This window comes from Oryctolagus cuniculus, chromosome 12, assembly GCF_051225735.1.
Source record: "Oryctolagus cuniculus isolate XC-2025 breed Fujian yellow rabbit chromosome 12, ASM5122573v1, whole genome shotgun sequence".
NCBI lineage: Eukaryota > Metazoa > Chordata > Mammalia > Lagomorpha > Leporidae > Oryctolagus > Oryctolagus cuniculus.
In genome coordinates this window covers 88,424,338-88,441,789 of record NC_142878.1, presented here as the reverse complement: position 1 = coordinate 88,441,789, position 17,452 = coordinate 88,424,338, and the positions used below count along the sequence as shown (strand labels likewise).

The 17,452-nt window shown below is 49.8% G+C and overlaps 1 long non-coding RNA gene across 2 annotated transcripts in view; it reads right to left on the bottom strand.

Moving 5' to 3' along the window:
• Positions 1-919: 919 nt before the first annotated feature.
• Positions 920-17,452, bottom strand: part of LOC127483678 (uncharacterized) — a 25,445-nt gene continuing 8,912 nt past the window's right edge. For both annotated transcript variants that reach the window (XR_016218268.1, XR_016218267.1), the window contains exon 2: positions 920-1,904. This is a non-coding gene — a long non-coding RNA (uncharacterized LOC127483678). The remainder of the gene's footprint in view (positions 1,905-17,452) is intronic.

The following is a 17,452-nucleotide window of genomic DNA, read 5'->3' as shown; positions in this document are numbered from 1 at the left end:
TTCCGCGGAGGAGCGGCACACCGCCGGCTGGCCGGCCGGCTCTCTCGGGGGCTGCTCAGATGTTCCTCAGGTGTTCCCCCAGATGTTCCTGGTGCATGGTGTGTCTCTCCTTTATAGTCCTCTTCCACCAATCCCAACTCTGCTACCCACACGCCGAGCACGCTGCTCTCCTCCAATCAGGAGCAGCTCCTGCAGCTTATCAGTCAAACTGGCGAGAGGCAGCTGCGTAGAAGTTGTTTGGTCTCTCTCTCAGTGCCATATTGTGGGAGAGCAGATGCATAAAATAAGTCTTAATTCCAGTAACTTAGTCTAGTCTCAGTTGCTCCCCACACCAGCTGTGGGAGGTATCCTCGCCTGCCCATTCAAGATGGCCGCAGACTTAGGAAGTGCAGCCAAAGCGAGACTTTATTATTGGCCTTGCGAGGTCGGTGTCCGTGAGCAGACACACCGGGAGCAGTTACAGCAAGCGGCTTCCACCCTAGCACGCAGGTCCCCCCTGGCTGTGTACTGCGGGGGTACAATCTTCCTGGACATTGCCCAGGTTACTAAGATACCTTCCTCCTTCCCTCTGTGTCCTTCGATTTCCTCTTGGCTACTCCCTAGCATCCTGTTTGCCTGGTTCAGTTTTGCTGCATCTGCAAGTCAGCTATCTAACTTTCCATTTAAACCTTTTTATTAATGAAGAGAACAGATTTCACATATTTCATAGGTAGTTCTAGGAAGATAACCGTCCCCCTTTCCCTCCTTCAATCTCCTTCCTTCCTTCCTTTTTTTTCCCTTTAATTTTTGCAAAAACATACTCTAATCCACTCAATAATCACGGGTGTAATTCATCACCAACCATAATATTCAACAGGTAAGAAGTAGGAACACCAGAAATCCACAGGACCATTCTGTGTTGAAAATGGACAAGCAGACATGTTCTTACAAATCCGACCTCTTTATTTATTTATTTATAAACTTCAGGCTTTTTAAAAAATATTTATTTATTTAGTTGAGAGGCAGAGTTACAGAGAAGCAGAGGCAGAGAGAGAGAGAGAGAGAGAGGTCTTCCATCCACTGGTTCACTCCCCAGATGGCTGTGATGGCCAGACTGCACTGATCCAAAGCCAGGAGCCAGGAGCTTTTTCCAGGTTTTCCATGCAGGTGCAGGGGCCCAAGGACACGGGCCATCCTCCTCTGCTTTCCCAGGCCATAGCAGAGAGCTGGATTGGGAATGGAGCAGCCGGGACTTGAACTGGCGCCCATATGGGATGCTGGCACTGCAGGTGGCGGCTTTACCTGCTACACCACAGCGCGGGCCCCCGTCCTCTTTATTTTTACACTCTTTGGTCCCATTTCCAGTTTTATTTTTGTTCTCAAATTGTTATCCTCCCATTTTCCGAAGGACCCTCTAGCCAACCTGTAAGTAAGTGGTCATCAATTCCAGCATTTGAAAATCACACCTGAAATCCCTGGAGTGACAGCATGGAGCTGACCAGCCTGGCCCTGTGGGGCGTCCCGAGCACATCAGGTACCCATATTCAGTGTCCTTTCCCACTTTCCCCCGCCAGCAGCCCATCCCACCTCCCCCAGCCAAATTCCACAGCCTCAGTCAGGGTAGGGGATGCGCAGAGGGAGGGGCTGGAATTCTTTTTAGAGTCACTTTCAAGGGTCCTTTAGACTCACACACTTCCCACTGGTCCCCTTGGCTTTGTCCCAGTCCTTTAACCTGAGTATAATGAGTCCACCCTTTCTCTACTGTTTGCACGGCTGTCTCAGTGGTCAGGAGCACCTGGTAGGGGCCCTCCCAGCACGGCTGCAGTCTGTCTTCCTTCGAGGTCTTTATCAGCACCAGGTCGCCGGGCTCAAAGTGGTGAACCAGGAACTCGAGAGGTGGAGGCTGGGCAAGGAGTCCTTTGAACCTTGGGGATGATAAAGCAGAGGATGAGGCTGGTACACAGCTCCTTGGACACTGATGCTTGGTTTCCAGGGTAGGGAGGGTGCAGTCCTACCCAAGGGAGCCCAGATAGCAGTTCCCAGGGGGACAGTGCCACCTCCCTTCTCAGAGCCGCTCTAATCCTAAGGAGTGCTACTGGGAAGCATTTGGTCCGAGGTAGCTTAGTTTCCAAGGATAGTTGAGCCACCTGCTTTTCAGGTGTTTAGTCATCTTTCTCCCTTTCCTGCAGAGAAAGGATGCCGGGGAAGGTGGTAGTCCCAGTTAACCAAGCTTTCCCATAAGCCCCTTCAGTGTCATTGATGTAAAGTGACTTCTGTTGTCTGAATCAACATTCTCTATGAGGCCAAATCCAGGTATAATTTGTTCTAAAATGATTTTGATGACATTTCCAGTGGAGGCGGGTTGTGAGTGAGAAAGCTCCCACACAGCCGGAAGAATGATGTACAATCCTGGGCTCCCCACCTGAGGCATTTCTGTAGTACACCAGAACACTGAAATGGCCCGCACCCAGGAGGCCTTCCTCCTGCCGTGTGTTTTCTAATTACCTTCTTATTTATCCTCTGACATGTTACACAACCTCCATACACCTGCTTAGCCACGGTGTAGACGCCCACACTCCCACAGTCTCCACATGTTGCATCACACACAGCCTGGGGACGCCACTGGCTCCCTTTCTGCAGCACGCACATCGGTCCCCTCGATATGGGTTTACGTATTTCCCAGTTCTGGGTGGTTCCTCTCTTTCCTCTGTAGTGCACTAGGGATGTGCGGGATTAGATTGAATGATTTTTTTAAAAAAGATTTATTTATTTATTTGAAGGTCAGAGTTACACACACACACACACACACACACACAGAGTGCGTGTGAGAGAGAGAGGTCTTCCATCCGATGGTTCACTCCCCTATTGGCCACAATGGCCGGGGCTGTGCCAATCCGAAGGCAGTAGCCAGGAACCTCCTCTGGGTCTCCCAGGAGGGCGCAGGGGCCCAAGGACTTGGACCATCTTCCACTGCCCTCCCAGGCCATAGCAGAGAGCCGGATCGGAAGTGGAGCAGCCGGGACTCGAACCAGAGCCCATATGGGATGCCAGTGCTTCAGGCCAGAGCGTTAACCTGCTGCACCACAGCGCTGGTCCCAGATTGAATGATTTAATTCCTTCTTCTAGGGAGCTTTGCTTAGCAGCTTCCTGTGCAACCCTGTTTCCTATACCTTCCATAGACTTTCCCTTTGATGGCCATTTACCGGAACTACAGCCACTTCTGCAGGAAGTAAGAGGTTTCTAGAACTTGTGTTGCTAATTCTCCACGTGCAGTTCCTTTCCTCTACTATTTATAAGGCCCCTCCCTGTCCAGACTTTCCCACAAGTATGTCAACCTTGTAGGCAAGTTTAGAATCCACGTGTGTAGGACCTCGGCCCTCGAGGAGTTTTTGAGCTTGAGGGAGAGCCTTCAATTCACAGGTTGGGCCACCCAGTTGTTAGGTAATTGTCCACCCTCACCTAAGGATTGACTGTTACCACCGATGACAGCGTAACCGTGTGTCTCTCTCCCTCTGTTCCTCGGGACGAACCATCCACGACCAATCTCACCCCATTGCATGGTGGGGCTTCCCTGGGATCAGGCCTGGCCCTAGTCTTGTGTCCTAAGCAGTTGTGGTCTGACGGCTCTTGGCTGGCCTTTCCTTTTCACAGGAACCCCCTGCATCACGTGTCTGCTGTCCTACTGCCTGAATTTCTTCCGGAGACCATGGAAGGGGGTCGGGTCTTTTGAGCACAAGAGTCAATCTACAATCTGCCATTCTGCCGTAACTGGCCGGTCTCAAAAGCTTTCTGAGTTTTTTTGTTTTTGGCAAAGGCAGATTCACTATTCCTGATATCCCCACTGGGTTGATTTTTTTGCTGTTTTTTGCTAAGTAAGGGTCCCAAGTGTTTTGCCCCTTTTTCTACAAACTGCAGTTGACTTTTGTTGACTTGTAAAGCCTTTCTTTCCCAAAAAGTTAAGCAAGTTTACAGTGATCTCTGACACTTCACGCCTCTCTTTCCCAAGATTAGAAGATCATCTACATATTGTGGAAGGTCTGAACCCTCCCAAGACTTTTTCTAACACTTGGCCAAATATATCTGGGGCTTCTGCAAAGCCTTATTGGTAACACAGTCCAGTGGTAGTGTTTTCTTCCGTTTTCAGGATTTTCCCACTAAGAAGTTCTCTGCTTCCCTGGTTGGAGGGACAAGCCCAAAATGCAGCTTTTAAACCCACCACACTAAACTGTGTCCACATGGGATCTGACCAAGGAGGGTGTAAAGACTTGGCAATGGGGCCAGCACTGTGGTGCAGGGGGTTAGTGCCCTTGCCTAAAGCACCAGCATCCCACCTGGGCGCCGGTTCGAGATCCGGCTGCTCCGCTTCCAGTCTAGCTCTCTGCTGTGGCCTGGGAAAGCAATGGAGGATGGCCCAGGTCCTTGGGCCCCTGCACCCACGTGGGAGACCTAGAAGAAGCTCCCAGCTCCTGGCTTCGGATCGGCACAGTTCCTGCCGTTGCAGCCAACTGGGAAGTGAGCCATTGGATGGAGGACCTCTCTCTTTCTGCCTCTCCTCTCTCTGTGTAACTCTGACTTTCAAATAAATAAATAAAATCTTAAAAAAAAAAAAAAACGACTTGGCATATGGGGTGACAGGTCTGATTTATACCTTGCTCACCCATACTTGGAGACAAATCTTTCCCTCTTCCTCCTCAGTTAGGGTACCCATTAGTCCTCGTATTTGTTCCTCATCCACTCTAATCTTAAACCCACTCTCACAATCAGGTCTCAGCCCAGGAGATTAATTCCTGCCTCAGGTTCATATGAAAGTGACCCCTCAACTTGTTCTGATCCTAGTCTGATTAGCAGTTTTGGAACCTTTACCCCCAATTTTTCCCTGAAGAATTCTGTGCCCTTTGGCCGATGTGTCAGGGAAGAAGGAGCAGCTCCAGGGCCAACCAGAAGCAGTGTCTCTGCCCCTTCAGGGCCCGGCATGAAGTTTATCCAGGGTTCCTGGTGGGACCCACTCAGAAGCAACCCCCTCCCCCTCCCCCTTCATCAGAAGTCACGAGGGGGGTTACCTTTTCTTCTCTCTTCCATCCTGGACACTCTCTCTTGAAACGTCCTGTCTCTCCACACCTGCCACATCCAGCTGCCCTCCGTATTCCCCCGCCCTCAGCCATTTGTTGAACGTCAGGATTTCCCCATCTTTTGAGGGAGGGATGCATTTATTTGAAAGTCAAAGTTACAGGGAGAGGGAGAGGTGTTGGGGGGAGGGATCTTCCATTCGGTGATTCACTCCCCAGACGGCCACAATGGCTGGGGCTGGGCCAGAACCAAGCCAGGACCCAGGGGCTTCATCCAGGTCCCTCACGTGGGCGGCAGGAGCCCAGATCCTTGGACCATCTTTCACTGCTTTCTCCAGGCCATTAGCAAGGCACTGAATTGGCAGTGGAGCAGCCAGGACACAAACCAGCACCCATACAGGATGCCGATGCCCCTGGCAGTGGCTTTACCTTCTACACCACCACACTGGCTAACGAGGGGGATTCTTATCCAATCCTTTTTTTTTAATCTCTTCTATGGTGGAAATGATAACTTTTACTTTTTGTTTTTAGCTGAACTTAGGCCAAAAGACCGAGGGTTCACAAATCAGGTTTTTAGGCCAAACACAGCAGCAATACTTAAAACCATTTTTTGCTTTTCTTTGTTTCTGGTCTGAGTGGTGACCCCCCCCCCCCCCCAAGACACCAACATTCTCCCCAGTAGACTCTGGGGAACGTCAGAGCCTCTTCACGGCCCTGCCCTCCAGGTCTAGAATTCTGCTTTCCCATTTTTGACTCAACTCTGCCTTTCCCTGTATGCTCAATCTGCCATAATAGAGACTTCCTTCACACCACTCCAAGTCTTCCTGTGAGCTCAACCCCCAGCAGCAGAGGTTTCTTGCACACCCAGGACCCAGTTCGTCCATCTCTGGCCATTTCCCACGCAAGAGAATGAGACCTTGGGTCAGGACTCTGCACTCACTTCTTATCTTAGTCACACACACGCACTCAGCCTCCAAAAATACCCAACCACCAAGGCAGTTCTTAGAGTCCAACTTTTCCTACCTTGGCTCTTGCACGAGGTTGCTTGGTTCCTGCGGTGCCTCCATGTGCAATTCTGTGTCCCTGCCACTGTCTTCTGAATGACAATCTTGAGCTTTTCTGTGGGGGGATGCTGCACCCAAAATCGGGTGGGGTGCATCTCCCTCTGTGCCAGAATCCCCCTCCATGCAGGCCCAGAGATCCTGGATGAGCCCCGAGTTAGTAGGAAATATCCTTACCTAGGCACTCAAGAGAGGGACTCAGACTTAGGAAGTGCCGTGGAAAGTGAGACTTTATTACCTGTCTTGTAAGATCAGGTATCTGATGAGCAGGCACACCTGGCGCAGTTACAACAACCAACAACCTAGGATAAATCCTAGGTCCCTCCCCCAGCTCCTCATTGGCTGAGTACTATAGGGTGTACAGTCTTCTCGGAGGTCGTCCAAGTTACAGAATGACTGCCCTCCTCCCTTCTCTGGCCTTTGATTTCCTCTTGGCTACTCCATAACATCTTGCTTGCCTGGTGAGTCTGGTAACATCTGCAAGTCAGCTCACAGTAGTTTTCCATTCTGTGTTGCAAATGGCCCACCAGACACTTTGTTACAGCAGCCCTAGGAGATTCTCATCAGCAGACCATGATGTCACCTGCTTCTCCATAGATAACACCTTGAGGGCTGGTATTGTCTCCAGGGGTTTTGTTCAGGAGAATGGCAGGCTAGGGGCAGAAAGTAACTCCCACCTGCATGTAGCCCCCAGACTGAAGCCCACGTGGCCATCATTAAATTCCCTGAAGAGCATGGCCATAAGCATCACCGACCAGCCTGGAATTTGGATGTGCATTGCACCTCTCAGCCCATCTTCAGTCTATAAGAACCTTTACCTTTTACCCCTCGGAGGGCCCGGAAATGAAGCAATAGCTGCCTGGCTCCTTCCTTTGTGCTTGGCAAATAAACACCTCCTCTCTTCTACCTCCCTGATGCCAGCGATCGGCTTTCTGCTTGTCGGATGAGCGGACCCAGGTTTGGGGGTTCTGTAATAACTCCTCCAACTAGTTCTGGAGATTCGTTCTAGAACAGAACCAGCACCAACTAAAAACAACCAACAGGGCTGCTGCCTATGTCCCCATGAAGATCTTTAGCTAATTATATGGTCATTATAATAAAATTACCGTAGACTTCTGATATTTTCAAAATAGGGAGGGGGGTAGAAAATGGGCAGTACTCAAGCCCTACACCTAGCTCTACCCTCTCTGAATATTCAATGAATGGGCGTCACCCAAGACGCCTCCAGATCACATAGAGATGGCCCTGAACGTGCAGCTCTCTTGTGCATACCCACACCCTTTCCTGAGTGTGGTTATATTTTGCACATAAACAAATCTTGTTTCTCTGCTGACTTTTGCCTACATGTCATCCTGGAATTCTTTTCCCAGCCACCCCCATGACACCATCACCTGCTCCCTCCTGGAGTGCCCAACAGCAGGAAACTGGATTGATTGCAAGCACACTAGCCAGGACTGGACCAGGCGCTCTGATATGGGATATCACGTGAGCGTGACAAGCTTCATTCCAAGTCCTAATTTGTACTGTTTTTCCGGTTGCAGTTGGAAACTCTGGTAGAGACACTGAACACAGTGAAGATAGCACGCATCTTTTCCTTGTTCCCATCATAGCTTTTATGACCCCCATTAAGTATGAAGTTTGCTGTAGACACGTTTGCCAAATAATCAGCCTCAAGTGGGAGCTGCTCAAAAGGAAAGCTGTATTTACTTGCAATGAGTAAAGGAGACAGTAGGAAGGTACAGTTCCCCAAGGAATCTGTATTGGGGAGAAGCAGGTTTCTAGGGCATGTTCAGGATGTAGACAGGGGAGCAGGGGGGCCGGTGCCGTGGCATAATGGGTAAAGCTGCTGCCTGTGGTGCCAGCATCCCATATGGGCACCGGTATGAGTCCCGGCTGCTCCACTTCCGATCCCTCGCTCTGCCATGGCCTGGGAACGCAGTAGAAGATTGGCCAAGTCCTTGGGTCCCTGCACCCAGCCGGGAGACCCAGAAGACCACTGCAGCCATCTAGGGCATGAACCAGCAGATGGAAGACTTCTCTCTCTCTGCCTCTGCCTCTCTGCAACTCTGCCTTTCAAATAAATAAATAAATCTTAAAGGGGGGGGGAGGGGAGCTGGAGGGTGCTTCCTTCTTGCAAGTACTTAGCTTTATACATTGTGTACTGAAAAAATCTCACGCAGACTGGCTTTATTGCAGCTTTCCTGGTTTGTGGTCGTCTGGGCCTCTCTGAGTGCGATGTCGCAAAGTACGTTTTCTTGAAACGGCCACTGTCAGATTCTCTGCCCCTGTCCTTTGTCCTAAATCTTACACTCAGGTTACAATAGTGGTGCTTCCTGGGCATGTGGACGGGGCCTATGTTTAGAATGCCTTGAGTGCTGCTGTTGCCTTCGTAAAATTCTTCCTTTTTAAAAATATTTGTTTATTTGAGAGACAGAGTTGAGAGAGAGAGAGAGAGAGAGAGAGAGAGAGAGAGAGAGAGAGAAATATGAACCTTTGATCTCATGGTTCACTTCCCAAAAGGCCACGTTGGCCAGGGCTGGGCCAGGCTGAAGCCAGGAGCCAGACTCCATCTGGGTCTCCCACGTGGGTGGCAGGGAACCAAACACTTGGGTCATCTGCTGCTGCCTTTCCCAGGCCATTAGCATGGAATTGGATTGGAAGTGGAGCAGCTGGGACTGGAACCGGCACCCACATGGGATGCTGGAACTGCAGGCAGCAGCTTTACCCACTATACCACAGTGCTGGCCCCATGAACGTACACTTTGATGAGGTGTTTTTTTTTTTTTTTTTTTTTTTTTGACAGGCAGAGTGGATAGTGAGAGAGAGACAGAGAGAAAGGTCTTCCTTTGCTGTTGGTTCACCCTCCAATGGCCTCTGCGGCCGGCGCACCGCGCTGATCCGATGGCAGGAGCCAGGAGCCAGGTACTTCTCCTGGTCTCCCATGGGGTGCAGGGCCCAAGCACTTGGGCCATCCTCTACTGCACTCCCTGGCCACAGCAGAGAGCTGGCCTGGAAGAGGGGCAACCGGGACAGAATCCGGCGCCCCAACCGGGACTAGAACCTGGTGTGCCGGCGCCGCTAGGCGGAGGATTAGCCTAGCGAGCCGCGGCGCCGGCCTTCGATGAGCTTTTTAAAAAGAAAAGTTTTAAACTTACAAAAAAATTGTGACTAGTTCAGAGTTTCCAGATCCCTCACACCCAGTTGGCCCTGTTACTATCATTTTACTGTTAGTATGGAATATTTGTTACAATTAATGAATCAATAGCTCCCCATTTATTCAGATGTCCCAGTCTTATCTAATGTCCTTTTTCTGTTCTGGGATTGCATCCAAGACACCTCATTATGTTTAATTGTTGTTCTGTCTCCCTGAGTTCCTCTGGCTTGTGAGTTTCTCAGGCATGCCTTGTTTTGATGAGTGTGGTGCTTTGGAAAGATATTGGCTGGATATTTTACTGACCCTCTCTCGGCTGGGATTTGTCTGCTATTTTTCTCATGAGACTTGAGTGATGTGAGGGCACAGAGATAAATCCTTCTCATCACCTTGTATCAATAAATTATTCAGTTTTTCTTTTTTAAAGTAATTATTAGGGGCTGGTGCTGTGGCATAGTAGGTAAAGCCACCACCTGTGATGCCGGCATCCCATATGGGTGCTCGTTCGAGACCTGGTTGCTCTACTTCTGATCCAGCTCTCTGCTATGGCCTGGGAAAGCTGTGGAAGATGGCACAGGTGGTTGGGCCCCTGCACCTGCCTGGGAGACCCAGAAGAAGCTCCTTGTTTTTGCCATAGTGGCCCATCTCGGGAGTGAACCATCAGATGGGAAGCTCTCTCTCTCTCTCAATCTTTCTCTGCCTCTCTGTAATTCTGCTTTTCAAATAAATAAATAAATATTTTAAAAAAGAATTATTTATTTGGAAGAGAGAGAGAGGTATCTTCCATTCATTGGTTTACTCCCCAAATGCCCACCATAGCTTAGGCTGAGCTGGGATGAAACCATGAAACCAGGAGCCCAGAACTCTGCCTGGGTTTCCCACATGGGTGGCAGGGTTCCAAGGACTAGAGCCATCACCTGTTGTCTCCCAGGACGTGCAGCAGCAGGAGACTGAATGGAAAGCAGAGAGAGACACTTCCATACAGGATGACGGCATCTTAACTGCTGGGTCCAACGCTTGCCCCCTTCTAAGGTACAGCTGAGTGGCATTAAATAGATTCCTACTGTAACGCAATCTTCACCACTAGTGGGATCATACAGTGTTTGTCTTTTTGTCTGGCTTATCTCACTTAGCCAAAGTCTTCAAGGTTCATCCATGCCATAGCGTGCATCAAAATGTCACTCCTTACAGATAAAGAGTGTCTACTTTACGGATATGTCACATTTTGTCCAGCCATGTTGGGGGCTGAACAGGACTTTTCTCCTGGAATCCATGCAGAGATTTAAACTCTGAAGTCTAAATGCGTTGAGCGATTAGGAGTGGAGACATGGTCTACTTACAGCACTGGAGAGGTGCGCTGGGTGGGAAGCCTTGGGGGTCATTGGAGGAATGTCCTCAGAAGGAAGTTCTCACCTGAGCGTTGGCTGTTTGGGTTGAGTTCGGCCTCGCCTCTCCCTCTGCTCCCTGGCTCACCACATGACTGTTCCCCCAGACCTGCTCCAGCATGGCCAGCGTCCACCAGATGCCGGATTAACTGGGTTGCCTGATCCTGAGCTGTGACCCTCCACACTGTAGGCTGACACAAACCTTTTCCTTCCCAAGAGCCTCCTTGTGGGTATTTTAGTCAAAGTAAGGAAGAGCTGACTCAGCGCTCCATTTGTGCACCACTTGGGTTAGTCCCACCTTTTGACTGTTGTGACTAGGTCCCTGCACTATTTTTAAATTACCTTTAAAATTAACTGACAGTAAAACTGACCTTTTTTGGCATACAGTTCTATGATTTTTAACACAAGCTTAGATTTGCATAACCACCGCCACAATCAGGATACAAAAAGAATTATCCCCCAGCCGCACCCCAGTGCTCTCATGCTGCCCTGTGAAGCTGCACCTTCTCTCTACTTGTAGAATTAGATTTTTCGGGCTGGCACCACGGCTCACTAGACTAATCCTCCGCCTTGCAGCGCCGGCACACCGGGTTCTAGTCCCAGTCGGGGCGCCAGATTCTGTCCCAGTTGCCCCTCTTCTAGGCCAGCTCTCTGCTGTGGCCAGGGAGTGCAGTGGAAGATGGCCCAAGTACTTGGGCCCTGCACCTCATGGGAGACCAGGAGAAGTACTTGGCTCCTGTCTTTGGATCAGTGTGGTGCACCGGCCGCAGCGCACCGGCCGCGGCGGCTATTGGACGGTGAACCAACGGCAAAGGAAGACCTTTCTCTCTCTCTGTCCACTCTGCCTGTCAAAAAAAAAAAAAAGAAAGAAAGAAAAAAGAAAAAAAAAAAAGAAAAAAGAATTAGATTTTCATCCCCAGAGAATTTCCTGGGGAGGAAGGTTTATTTGAGTGCATGATTATGCAGGCTCACGGTCCAATCCCAGGTGGCCCCATTACATCAGCCTGGTATCTGTGGGGGGCAGGGTGCCTGTGGGGGGTGGCTAATGGGCCGAGCCAGGAAGCAAAGAGACCCAAGCAGCACTCGCTTCCTTCACATCCACGCATCTCCACTCCACAACTGAATCCAATCTAATTACTTTCCAAGGCCCCACCCACTCAGACACCATAATTCAATTAAGTTCCATTCTTAATCATTGACACAGGCTTTGGGGATCCAGACTCTAACACGGGCCTTTGGGGACACCCCGATGCTTTTCCAAGCTGAAACAGCCACACGACCTGGTCACAGGGGCTCCAGCCCAGCCACCTGGCCCGGTCTCATCACTTCCCAAAGGCTCCTCTTTCAGATACCATCTGTGATTGGATCAAGTCTCTGCTGTTTCCAGTCCATGACTTGGAAATGTAATATGCATGCATTGGCAGCCAAATCCTGTCCAGACTCTAAGATTCCACCTTGGCTCTCCAAAACTCATGTCCTTCTCATATACAACATTCAGTCATTCTAGCTCCAGATGTCCAAAGTCTCAAGTCCAACACGAATTCCAAAGCGCACGGTCTCCTATGAGATTCAAGGCAAACTCCCTTAGCCATGGCTGGGGGACAGGCCCAGAGTACACATTTCCATCCCAGAAACGGGAGACAGCGGAATATAAAGGATTAACAGGACCAAAGCTAGAGCAAAACCCAGCAGGGCAAACAGCACATCCTGAAGCCGGAACCCAGCGTCCTGAGTGCACGGTGAGGGGCGGTCCTGCCCCTGCGGCTTTGCCCACACTCAGTTCAGGCTGGAACCTCCTCTCCACAGCTCCAGCGGACACTGCCTTGGTGGGGATTCAGTGCCAACTCCGACCCCACATTTCCACTTGACGTGGCCATCATTGGGGCTTTCAGCAGCACCTTTGCCCCCGTCAGTTCTCCTGCAGTTTGCAGCATCCTTTGAAATCTAGGTGGAGGCCTCCATGCCCCCACCGCTGTGTTGGCCTCTGCCCCTGCGGCTGCTCTCTGCGGCTGTATGCTGATGTCTGCAGCTTTCCCAGGCCTGCAATGCACTGAATGCCAATTTCCTCGGCACCTGTCTCCTGTTGCTGGTACCTCCACCCTCCTGGGGTCTTCACCCTGGCATCATTCCACTGGGTGCTCCAGGTCAGGGCTCCTACCCTGAGGCACAGCTGCCTGGCCTCCCAGGCTATCCTCTGAGATCTTAGTAATAGACCTGCTACACAAATATTTGTGCACATATTTTTAAAAATTATTGATTTATTTTCTTGAAAGACAGAGGCAAAAAAAAAAAAAGAGAGAGAGAGAGAGAGAGAGACAAAGAGAGGTCATCTACTGGTTCACTCCTTAGATGGCTGCAAAGGCCAGAGCTGTGCTGACCCAAAGCCAGGAGCCAGGAGCTTCTTCAGGGTCAACAACGTGAATGCAGGGGCTCAAGGACTTGGGCCATCTTCTATTGCTTTCCCTGGCCATAGCAGAGAGCTGGATCGGAAGAGCAGCCAGGATTCGAACCAGTGCTCATATGCGATGCCGGCACTGCAGGCGGTGGCTTTACCTGCTACTCACAGCACCGGCCCCAGCGTACATATTTTTGCATGAGCAAGTTTTTATTTCTCACAACTAAATACTTAGAAGTAGGAATTGCTGGGTCTTTCTAAGAACTCTTTCCTAGCAGCTGGCAATGTGGCACAGTGGGTTATGCTGCTGCCTGCAACACTAGCATTCCATAGAGCATCAATTCAAGTCCTGGCAGCTCCGCTTCCAATCCAGCACCCTGCTAAGGCACCTAGAAAAGCCGCAGAAGAAGGCCCATGTGCTGGGTCTCCCACGTGGGAGACCCAGATGGAGTCACAGGCTCCTGGCTTGTCCAGCCGTTGCAATCATTTGGGGAGTGAACCAATGAATGCATAGATCTTTGTCTCTCCCTCTCTGTCACTTTCCTTTTTAAAGATTTATGCGAAAGGTAGAGTTACAGAGAAAAAAAAAGAGAGAGAGAGAGAGAAAGAGAGAGAGAGTCTTTCATCCGCTGGTTCACTTCTCAAATGGCTGCAACAGCCAGAGCTGGGCCAAACCAAACCCAGGAGCCAAGAGCTTCTTTCAAGTCTTCCATATGGGTGCAGGGGCCCAAGCGCTTGAGCCATTTTCCACTGCTTTCCCAGGCGCATTAGCAGGGAGCTGGATCAGAAGTGAAGCTGCCAGGACTCAAACTGGCACCCATATGGGATGCTGGTTCTGCAAGCAGTGGCTTAACCCATTATGCCACAATGCCAGCCTCCACTTTGTCTTTCAAATAAATAAAATTAATATATTTTTAAAAGAACTGTTTTACAGAGTAGCTGTATCAATAATGAGATTTCTAGTTGTTCCACACCTTCCCCAGTATGTGGTAGTATTAGTTAAGCCATTTTCATAGATACCTAGTGGTATCTTATGGTGGTTAATTTGTAGTTTCCTTTTTTTTTTTTTTTTTTTTTTTTTTTGACAGGTGGAGTTAGACAGTGAGAAAGAGACAGAGAGAAAGGTCTTCCTTCCGCTGGTTCACCCTCAAATGGCGCTGCACCGATCTGAAGCCAGGAGCCAGGTGCTTCTCCTGGTCTCCCATGCGGGTGCAGGGCCCAAGGACTTGGGCCATCCTCCACTGCACTCCCGGGCCACAGCAGAGAGCTGGCCTGGAAGAGGGGCAACCGGGACAGAATCCAGTGCTCCAACCGGGACTAGAACCCGGCATGCCAGTGCCGCAGGCGGAGGATTAGCCAAGTGAGCCGAGGCGCCGGCCATGTAGTTTCATAATGACTTATGACATTGAGCATGTTTTCAAGTGTTTACTGGTCATCCACATATCTCCTTTGGTGAAGTGAAGTTTAAGTCTTTTGTACATCAAAAAAAGTTCTCTTACTGTTGAATTTAAGAATTATTTATGTATTTGGGATGTTGAGAGTTTTTTATTGATCACTCAATCACATTCTCCATGACAAACAAGGACACATATAGAAATTAAGTGCATTTCTTATTTCCTGCGACAGTATGTTCCTGTGTATTAAAAATATTTCTTCTAGATTGAGTTATCAATATTCGAGGTAGTACACAATGATAAAAAGCATATTGCAGGGCCAGTGCTGTGGTGTAGTGGGTAAAGCTGCCTCCTGTAGTGCCAGTATCCCATATGGGCGCTGGTTCAAGTCCCGGCTGCTCAACTTCCCATCCAGCTCTCTGCTGTGGCCTGGGAAAGCAGTGGAAGATGGCCCAAGTGCTTAGGCCTCTGCACCTGTGTGGGAGACCCAGAAGAAGCTCCTGGCTCCTGGCTTCGGATCAGCGCAGCTCTGGCTGTTGCGGTCATCTGGGGAGTGAACCAGTGGATGGAAGACCTCTCTCTCTGTCTCTCTGCCTCTCTGCAACTCTGCCTTTCAAATAAATAAATAAATAAATATTTTTTAAAAAAGCAAATTGCAAACTTTGGTAATTAGTAAACATAAAAAGTAAATTTTTAGGGGTGGGCATGTGGCACCGCAGGTTAAGCTGCCACTTGGGAGCCTCAGCTCTCATGTCCCGGTGTGGACTTCGAATCCCAGTGAGGCTGCCTCCTACGCAGCTTCCTGCTGATGTTCATGTGGGGAGGTGGCAGGTGGCTCAGGTACTTGGATCCACTACCATGTGAAAGACTGAGATTAAGCGCCTGGCTCCTGTCTCCCTTCCTGGCTACTGTGGGTATTTGGGGAGTGACCCAGCAAGTGGCAGATTTCTCTCTGTCTCTCTACATTTCTACAGTTCTGCTTTTCAAATAAATCAAAAACTTTTTTAAAGCATAAAATTTTATTAACAGTAAAAAATTTACTATCTATGTGTACATCTATGAATGAATATTTATTATCACAATTAAATAGAATTTATATTTATCCTTTTTCTGTTGTCTACTTTTTTTTTTTTTAAGATTTACTTAAAAGGCAGAGATACAGAGAGAGAGGGGGAGACAGGGACAGAGAGAGAGAGATCTTCCACTTGTTGGATCACTCCCCAAATGGCCTTAACCACCAGGGTCGGGCCAGGCTGAAGCCAGAAGCCAGGAGCTTCTTTCAGGTCTCCCACATGGGTTCAGGGGCCCAAGCACTTGGGCCATCCTTCACTACCTTCCCGGGCCACAGCAGAGAGCTGGACTGGAAGAGGAGCAACCAGGACAGAATCCAGTGCCCCGACCAGGACTAGAACCCGGTGTGCTGGCGCCGTAGGCGGAGGATAGCCTATTGAGCCGTGGCCCCGGCCCCTGAAAATGATTTTTAAAACACAAGATTTATAGACTCTGGAACAGTCCTGAGGACATATAGCACATAAAGAAACATTTACAGAAAAATACATTAACCTTCGGTAAGAACAGCAATTAGCCTGCAGTGTTTGAAGCCAATGCACTCCCCGGCTCTGCCCTCTCGCCTTGGCCAGGGAGTATAGGGGCCCCACAAGCTCCCAGCTCCTAGTGTTCCTGGGAGGGGCGGGACTGTAGCATTTCTCACCTTCCCTGAAGTTCTGGGCCAGTGCAGCCGAGAAGAGGGGGCTCCCTCCTTCTTCCCCGGGACAGGCAGTCCCTCTTACCCTTGCCCCAGGACAGGCAAGTCCAGAGGACCTCAGGCTGCTGCTCCCCACAAAGACACAGACCACAGAACAAGGGTGTCATTCAGAGATAAGCTAATCAGTGTCCCCCAGATCCAGAGCCCAGGCTCAGACTTTACCTAGGGGCAGAAGCCTAATCTTTCCTCCAGGGAAATCACTTCTGGAAGGACATCAGTGGTGTGAAGACCCACTGAGAGGACACTGGCAATTCACCAGGCATACTGAGATCTTCAAAAACTTCATAGAGGGGTGCATGCTTGGCCTGTCGATTAAGGTATCAGCTAACAGGCCCAGGTCCCTAATCAAAGTGCCACTGGCTAATGCCTGGGAGTGGCTCAGAAGTCTTTACTGTGACTCATTTCTATTTCAAGACCCTAAATGCACCTGATATTCTCCTAAATTGTCTTTCAGGTTTTCAGTCTCATTCCAGGGAGTGATGTAATCACCAGCCACCCTGGACTGGTCCAGACCCCACTGTGAGAGCAATGCCTGAGCATTCAAGGTCATCCTTGGCTTCATTTCTTTTTATTTTTTAAAGACTTATTTTTATTTATTTGAAAAGCAGAGTGACAGAGAGAGGTAGAGAGAGGGAGAGAGAATATCGTCCTTTCACTGGTTCACTCCCCAAATAGCCACAACCACCCGGGCTGGGCCAGGCCAAAGCCAGGAGCCTAGAATTCCATCCTGGTCTCCCACATGGGTGGCAAGGGTCCAACTACTTGGGCCATCTTCCACTGCCTTCCCAGATGCATTAACAGGGAGCTGGATCAGAAGTGAAGCAGCTGGGACTCGAAGTGGCCTCTGATATGGGGTGCTGGTGTCCTAAGCAGCGGCTTCACGTGCTGTGCCACAGCGCGAGCCCCTGGCTGTGTTTCTGAGCTACACCCACGTGGGTTTGTACCCACCCCTCCATGCAATGGTAATCACTTCCCCTCTTACAAATTTCCTCTAAAATGAAAGACACCCACTTCCCCTGCTCATGGAGTCATGGCTTTGCAAATTACTGCCTATGGTTGATCTCCTTATTTGCTGCAAATAAATTGCTCTGTGACAACCCCTGGTGCGTTTCCTAGAATTTGCCAGGGAGAGGGCCCAGTTTCCGGGAGGTAACAAGAATACCTGAATTCAATACCTGGCTCCACTCCTGACTCCAGTGTCCTGCTAATGCAACCTTGGAGACAGCAGTGACGACCGACATCGTGGGTTCCCTGCC